Here is a 7802-nt window from a genome sequence, read left to right on the forward strand (position 1 = left end):
CAGTTACTTAACAGATTCTTCAGAGATCACCTTGCTAACAAATGAATGTGTGGTTGAAAGAACTTCTTAGACCAAAGACCAAATATGGTTGGGCCACTGTGGGCACAAATATGTTTAGGCACCAAATGTCTTTGGGGCACTGCGAGCCAGGAAAGGGAGGGACAAAACATTTCTCATTATAAATCACAGTCCTGGAAAGAGAGGCTTTAGGGTGGCAGGAATTCAACAGCCATCTTCAATATTATAAGGATTATCATACCTTAACCTTGCCTGTGCTCCTCCAGAAGCCAGAGAGCTCAGATGTGTGGGAAGACATTTTCAGGTTCTATCTGTCTCACAAGGAAAGTTGCCCTGAAAAGAAGATGAACTCTTCAATCAAGTGCATCCCTCCTTGGTCAGCATTCAAGGGTGCTCCAGAAGGGGCCTGTGTGTGGGATGAGATTTCAGAATCAGGCACTTGCAAGATCTCTTCACACTGTGGTCCTTGGATTCACTCTGACAATTATTTTGAAAGTTCTAGCCAGGTAAACATGTGGAATATCCCTTAATTTTGAGTTAAAATAACAATGGTTTGTGTACATGGGGTGTATCTTGCATGTCAGGCATAGAACCCACTTGTTTTTTGCGTAGCCAACAATTTAATCATCACAACCACTCATGGACTGGGTGCTGAAACCAAGCAAACCCAGGGGGGATGATCAATTGGTAGATCCTCACCCACATGCTTATAACTGCAGACACAACCCCAAATGTTTTCCACATAGTGTGGAATAACAATAACAGGATTTATTTACACCAGGGGGAGGAAAGGGGAGAGCAAGAGAGGGTATTCACTGGCTAGCACCGGGTAGATGCCATTTGTACTACCCCAGGAGCATCCACTGAGCAGAGGCCTAGGTCCAAGCCAAAGCCATATACAGCAAGCTGGTGGCCTCTCCGCAGAGACCCTTCCTCACCAGCGGTTTAGCTGCCAGAAGCCTTAGCTCCTCCCTATTTCCCATCAGCCCCCATTTCCAGACTCCACCATCTTCCACCCACAGAGCACCACCCACTGGCTCAGAGATTGTGCCTCACTGTTCCTCTTACAGTGTTACTGTTCATCTCCACCCATCATCCAACAGAGAAGCTGGGCCTGAAAGAGTCAAATATCAGTGAGTGAGGAGATAAAGGCCCCAATTCAGTCCCAGGTCTGAAGGTTTCCAAACCCCAAACTAGGAAGCCACACTGAAATGAAACAAACCCAGGAGAACAGGAGTGACTGAGTTGATGGGTCCTCACAAGAGGGTTTACAACTGCAGGATGTGACTCAGAAACAAACGCATGGGGACAAACAATAACAAGATTTATTTACACAAGGAATGAAGAGGGAACTGGAGGAGAGGAGGGCAGGGAGGGAGGGAAAGGGTCATTGGAGAAAAGGGAGACTGAGAGATTACTGGCCAGCATTTGGTCAGATCCCATCTGTCCTACCCCAGACAGTGTCCACTAAGCAGAGACTGGTCCACTATGAAGCAAGGTCATGGGCACACAGGCAAGCTGGTGACTTCCCCACAGACACCCCTCTTCACCAGCAGTTTAACTACCAAAGTACTAGCCCATCCCTTTTTTTTCCCCATCAGGTCCTGCTCAGGGTGGAGTCTGGAAACCTCTACCTTCTACCACTGAAGGTGTGTTCGTGCACCATCCACTAGCTCAGAGGTTGCTCCTCACTGTACTTCTTCACAACATTACCTCCTAAAATTAAGTGTCTCCAGCTGAATTTTCCCTCATCCCATCAGGTCTTGTTGTGCAATTGTTTATCAAAAGCAGATCTCTCTGGCAAATAATTAGAGTAATAATGGGCTTTGCGATATTAAGAAAAATAGTTATACAGTCCAGAGGAATAGTTAGCTCCAGGTCTAACTGCCTCTAATTCTTACTTTTCCACATTATTGATTAGTGAGTAAAGGCTTATGTTTAAGAGCTTGAGTGCAGCCTTGTAAATCTTTGTGTCTGCTCATGATTTACATAGCTCAGAAGCAGACATCCCCTTATAAGGCATCTTGGCTCAAGAGCCTTTCTAAAGGTCAAAAGGACACCAGAGCCACTTTTCAGGGGGCAGTGGGATGGCTTTAAACATAACTTTCAAGGTGCAGGGTGCTCAGCAAACAATGCTGTGTCCACCAGGAAGATAGCTGATGATCAAATGAATTTACAAATAAAATACCAACTCTTGGAGGCTTGCAAGGACTTGTTCTAAAGCAATATGGAGAAATAGGAATGTTAGCCAGGGTTTTCAGCTTTCTGGAGATAGATTTCAAAGGATTTTTTTAATGACTCCATATATTGAAATATTATTTTACAGTAAAAATGGAGTAGTTACTTATACATGCTACATATGAATGACTGAAAGACCTTTGAAAACATTAGGCTAAGTGAAAGCTAGACACACAAAATCATATATTGCATAACTCCATCTATATGAAACGTCCAGAATAGGCAAATCCATGGAAACAGCAAGCAGATTGGCTCAGGGATAGGGGTCCGGGGAGGGGGTGGGGGGAGCTAGGGAGGGTAGGGGGAAAATTGGAAGTAATTGCTACTTGGCTTTGTAATAGGGCTTTTGGGTTATTGAGAAGGTTCTCAGATTATGGTAATATTCATAAATTAATCGAAAACCATTGAATTGTGCATTTTAAGTGGGTAACAATGGTATGCAAATTATATCCCAATAAAGCAGTTTAACAATTGAAGACTGGGGCCTCCCTGGTGGTGCAGCAGTTGAGCCCGCAGCCTCTGCAGCACCAGTTCGATCCCCGGACACCAGGAGAGCATCCCACATGGCGCGCAGACCTCTCCTGCCGCCCGCTGCTCCCCTCAGCAGTGTACTTCATCACTCTCCCTGTTCTACTCTCCGCTCTGGCTCTGGTGAATTCTCTCACCCTCCCACACTTCTGACTGTACCCAGTGCTTGTATAAATAAATAAATAAATCTTTAAAAAAAAAAAAAAAAAACAATTGAAGACTGGAATTCCAGGAAGGTAACAGCCTAAAAGGGTTTACCTTCAACAAGTTCCCTTCAAATTTATCCACATTACCATTTTGATCCCATCTGAATCAAATGATCCTATATTTTGTCAACCCTTAGAATTTTTTCTGTCTGGCATAGTCTCTTTTACAGCTGTGGGCTGGGAGAAGATGGCGTCCTTGTGGAGAGGTCTGGTCTGCTCCTTCCTGCAGGTATTTGACTCATGGTGAGGGCCCCTCAGCTGCCTGATGAATAATGAAAGGTTGTCTAAAAAGGAAGCAGGAGAACTGAAAACTGGAGAATGTGACAGACCTCTCCTCTTCACCCCCACCTCACTCACACAATCACACCATCCACCGAACCTCATAACCATACTTCCTTGTGAGGCCAACATCTTCCTGTTTTCTCAATGAGCATACCTGGCCAGGACTCCGCCCAAACCACACAGTGAGGGTCAAAGTTAGGCAGAGTAAACCAACTTGCAGCCACAAGCCCTCCTTCACTTCCCTCTTGGATGGGTTCTTCATGCTTGGCTCAGCGCTTCCGCTGGAATTCTTCAGCACAGACTCAATCTCAGAAGAACTGGGTGCTTCTTCCCCAAGGCCTAGATTTACAGCCTTCCCATTCCATGAAGGCTATCTAGCACTTTAGGTCTTCTTTTTTATATATTTTTTAAGATTGATTTATTTATGCATACAAGACCTGGGCTACAGGCCAGAGGTGTGGGGGGTGAGAGGATTCATCAGAGACAGAGTGGGGAACAGAACAGGCAGATCTACTGAAATACACTGCTGAGGGGAGCAGTGGGCAAGTCAGGAGAGGTCTGCTGCATTATGTGAATTGCTCCCTGGCCAGCCAGGGGATCGAACTCGTGCTGCAGAGGCTGCAGACAGCTTCCTAGGTTGCATCTTAACCCCTTGTGCCACCAGGGAGGCCCCACTTTAGGTCTTCTTGACTTTTACTTTTGACCTAGTGGATTTTTATGAAAAGATTTTTATTGAAAATTTTTACTTTTTAACATTTTGTTGAAAATACAGAGGTATTTTATATAGTGAATTGCACAGATCTTATGTAGTTCACACAATTTTAACAAATGCATGCAGCCCATACCCCGTATTCTTTCACTCCAGAAAATCACAGAGAATGTCCTGAAGCCTTGGCCAGCAACCACTGTCCTGATTTCCACAACATATTCTTTGCCTGTTCTGGAATTTATAAATGAAATCCTGCTGTATGTATTATTTTATGTCTGGCTGCTAGTTCAGCATTTTTGTGAGATGTACCCGTGTTGACATGTGTATCAATGGGGATTTCTGTTATTTCTATTTGCTCCACTTTGTTCCTGCATTTTCCTTTTTGTAATTACTGGGGTTCCAGTGTGGGCCTTTAATGATAAGGCTTCTGTGAACATTTTCATACAAGTTCTTTGTGGACATACATTTTTATTTCTCCTGAATGAACCACATGGCCCATGTAGGTTCAACTTTATAGGGACCTGCCAACCCACTTCCCATGTGACTGTATCCATGACCACTCCTGTTGGCAGTGTTCCACGTCCTCACCTACAGTGGGTATTGTCGGGCATTTTCTTGTTAACCATTCTAGAGATCATTTAAAATTATAAAAGTATTCCTAGCTCAAGGGCCACACAAAAACAGGCTAGGGCTGCGATGGGCTGAAGGCACAGTTGGCTGCCCCCCTCAAGGTAAATGAGGAGCAGCCCCTTTGCATCTCTAAGCCAGTAAGCCAGCAGGACCTTCCCAGAGCCCTACCTAGCTGCTCCTGTGGGGGCTTGGACATCGAGGAAAGGGCTACCTGAGATGAGTGTGAGGGATGCTTCACACTGAGGGAAATGCTGAAAAAGCAGAGGAGAGTGAGAGCCAGTCTGGGAAGGCTGCAGATGCAACTCCTCACAGCCCCCAAGCCCCACCATTCTGGGGTATTATCTCCTCAGCATTCCACCAGCCTTTCAGTGACCTCAGCTCTGACTGCTCCCTCTTCTGCCAGCTCCCATAGGAATCAGATGCCTCATATACCTGTTTGGATTAGTTCCCATCATCACTTGCTCAAGTTTCCCTTGGCTTAGCCCAAGGACCCACAAGAGACTGGCTGGGCCTGGCTTAGTACGTGTGACTGCTTGGGATCAAGGTCTATAAGGACAGTCCTGGGCTCAGCCCTTCATGGAAGGAGTATTCAATCTGCAACCTGTGTAGGATAACTCCGGGAAGCACCTGGAGACAGGGGACCCCATGAGGAAACTATCACAGGAATCCCAGCCAGAGCACCCAAAGCAACAGTTGAGTATGTAAAAAGGGGTAACCAGACCAACAGGGAACAGAACAGCTGGAGCCCTCAGACTTTCTCTTAGCATGACCAGCTGCTAGCACAGAAACCTTGAGTACTTGGGGGAGAAGTCAGGGCCCCGCAGGCCTGAGTGTCTCTGGCACCTGACCTGGGAGCAGGAAGAAAGTTATAGGCCTAAAGAAAAACAGGGAGCCCTATTGGATATGGGGGATGGCAGGAAACAGGATAAACCAGGAAGGAAGGTGGTAGAAGTCCGTGCCTAGGTCTACCAGGGTCCACTACATCCTCAGGTGCCCCCACATGGGGTAGATCCTGTGTGTGCACATGGTGAGCCTTTACACCACACACACCACCCTGCCATACAGAGTTTTCCTGAACTCATACTATGTGTGCCCACCAGTTGTCCCCCGCTTATGTTTCCACCACCACCTTTGGGCCTAATGCCTAGAGGTTTGCTGGCCTCGGTTTTGTGACTCACACAGAACCTGCTCTTGGGTGCAGACTTCTCTCATCACACTGAGCCACATCATCGTGGCAAGTCATTCCTTCCCGTGGTAGCAGCCTGTTCGACTGCGGGGATACACCAATGTCTTTAGCCACGCCATTGTCAATGGACTGGAAGCCTGCTTCCAGTTTGGGACTGTTTTGAACAGGGCTGTTAGGAAAAATTTTGTGTCTGCCTTTTAGCTGGCATAAACACTCACTTCTGTTCACATTTTCTTTGGAGCAGAACTGCTGGGTCAGAAATAAGTGTTGATTTAGTCTTCAGAAATACCACTAGTTTTTCAGAGCAATTGTAAAACCTGCAAGGATTCTTGCTGATGTAGCAGCTGCAGAGGCTGAGATGATATCGGCAAGGCAAGACTGAAACCGTGATCCAAGAGGGTCTGAGCACCAGAGGGGTTCTCCTGAGAGAGACTTGGGGCCATCCCACAAGCATATAAGTAAGAACCCGGTGACCCCACCTGTGGAAAGGAGGAGCAGGTGCTGAGGCAGAGAGGAGGGGTGCCAGCAGGAACATGGTGAGAAACATTGTTATCCAGGGGGAAGCTGACTTAAGGAATTTGTCCTGGAACAAGTCTCAGCACATACCAGTGAATAAATAGAAAGTGGAAAAAAAAATAGGAAGTGTTTAAGCTTGAATCTTAACTTTTTTTGTTGTTTTATTTTCATTGAGGTAATACAACACATTCACTTCTTCAGATGCATGTCACACACTTCTTCAGATGCATTCACTTCTTCAGATCATGCCCCCCACTAAAGTCCCAATAACTCTCCACCATAGTCCACGGCACCCTCCTCCACCCTGTGCCACCTAATCCCTCCCCCCTCTGGTAGCCTCAGTTCTGCTCTAAAGATCATTTCTTAGCTCCAATGATATAGAATAAGTTCACTATTGTAGTAATTGAATCTGGAAAAATATCCATCACTTCTTAATAAATGAACTTTAGAAAATGATCTCCCAAAAAGAAAAGAAAGAGATTATAGAGAATTAGCCTGTAACCTGTCAACTTGACTCTCTCAGACCTTCTTCCTACAGGTGAACAGGTGCACCTGACCCCTCAGCCTGAGACATCAGAACAGGCCTTTATCTTGAAGAGGCAGAGCTGAGCTCACTTTCTTATCCTTCCATTTTGTTGTTAAAATTGAAGATAAGAGAGTCCTCACCACAGCTGACCTGACACCTCCACCTGACTCCCCACCTCCAGTCTGAATCTACCTGTTGGTTGTATAGGGGAGTAAAATAAAAGCTTTTCTCTACTCATCTTAAGTACCCAATCTGAGGCCCTATAAAGTAGACTGGCCAAAGACAGATTAACAAGAGAAAGCAAACATGAGTTTGTCAGCATGTGCATCACACATGTATGCAGGAGTACCCAGATATAAGTGACTCAAAGGGATGGTTAGACATGGACTTTTAGATTATTTTAGGCCAAAACAGAGGTCTGGGGCTTCTAGAGAGGGGAAGCAAGTTATGGAAGGTGACCAGAAGTATGGTAAACCAAGGGAGTTTAGTTAGGTTTTACAGGCAGACTTAAGTTGGAAGAAGGAATGGAACTATCCATTATAAACATAAATTTCCTTTATAAAAGGAAAATGTGTGTCCTGTTTTTAGAGTTTTCCTGCTCCTGCTGTTTGTCAATAGCCTTTAGTTCAAAATAATCCATATGCCAAAGTATATGCAATAAAACAAGGACAGTTTGTCCTATAAATGGTGCTGGGAAAACTAGACCACCACAAGCAAAAGAATGAAACTAGACCACTACCTCACACCTTGCACAAAAACCAACTCAAAATGGATAAAAGAATTGAACATAAGACCTGAAACCATAAAATATATAGAAGAAAATAGAGGTATAGCACTACATGGCATACATCTCAGTAACATCTTTAAAGTCTCATCCCCCAAACTAAAGAAAGTGAAGGAAAAGATACACAGCTGGGATTACATCAAACTAAAAAGCTTCTGTACAGCAAAAGAGACATTAAT

Source organism: Talpa europaea, assembly GCF_964194135.1.
Source record: "Talpa europaea genome assembly, chromosome: 11".
NCBI lineage: Eukaryota > Metazoa > Chordata > Mammalia > Eulipotyphla > Talpidae > Talpa > Talpa europaea.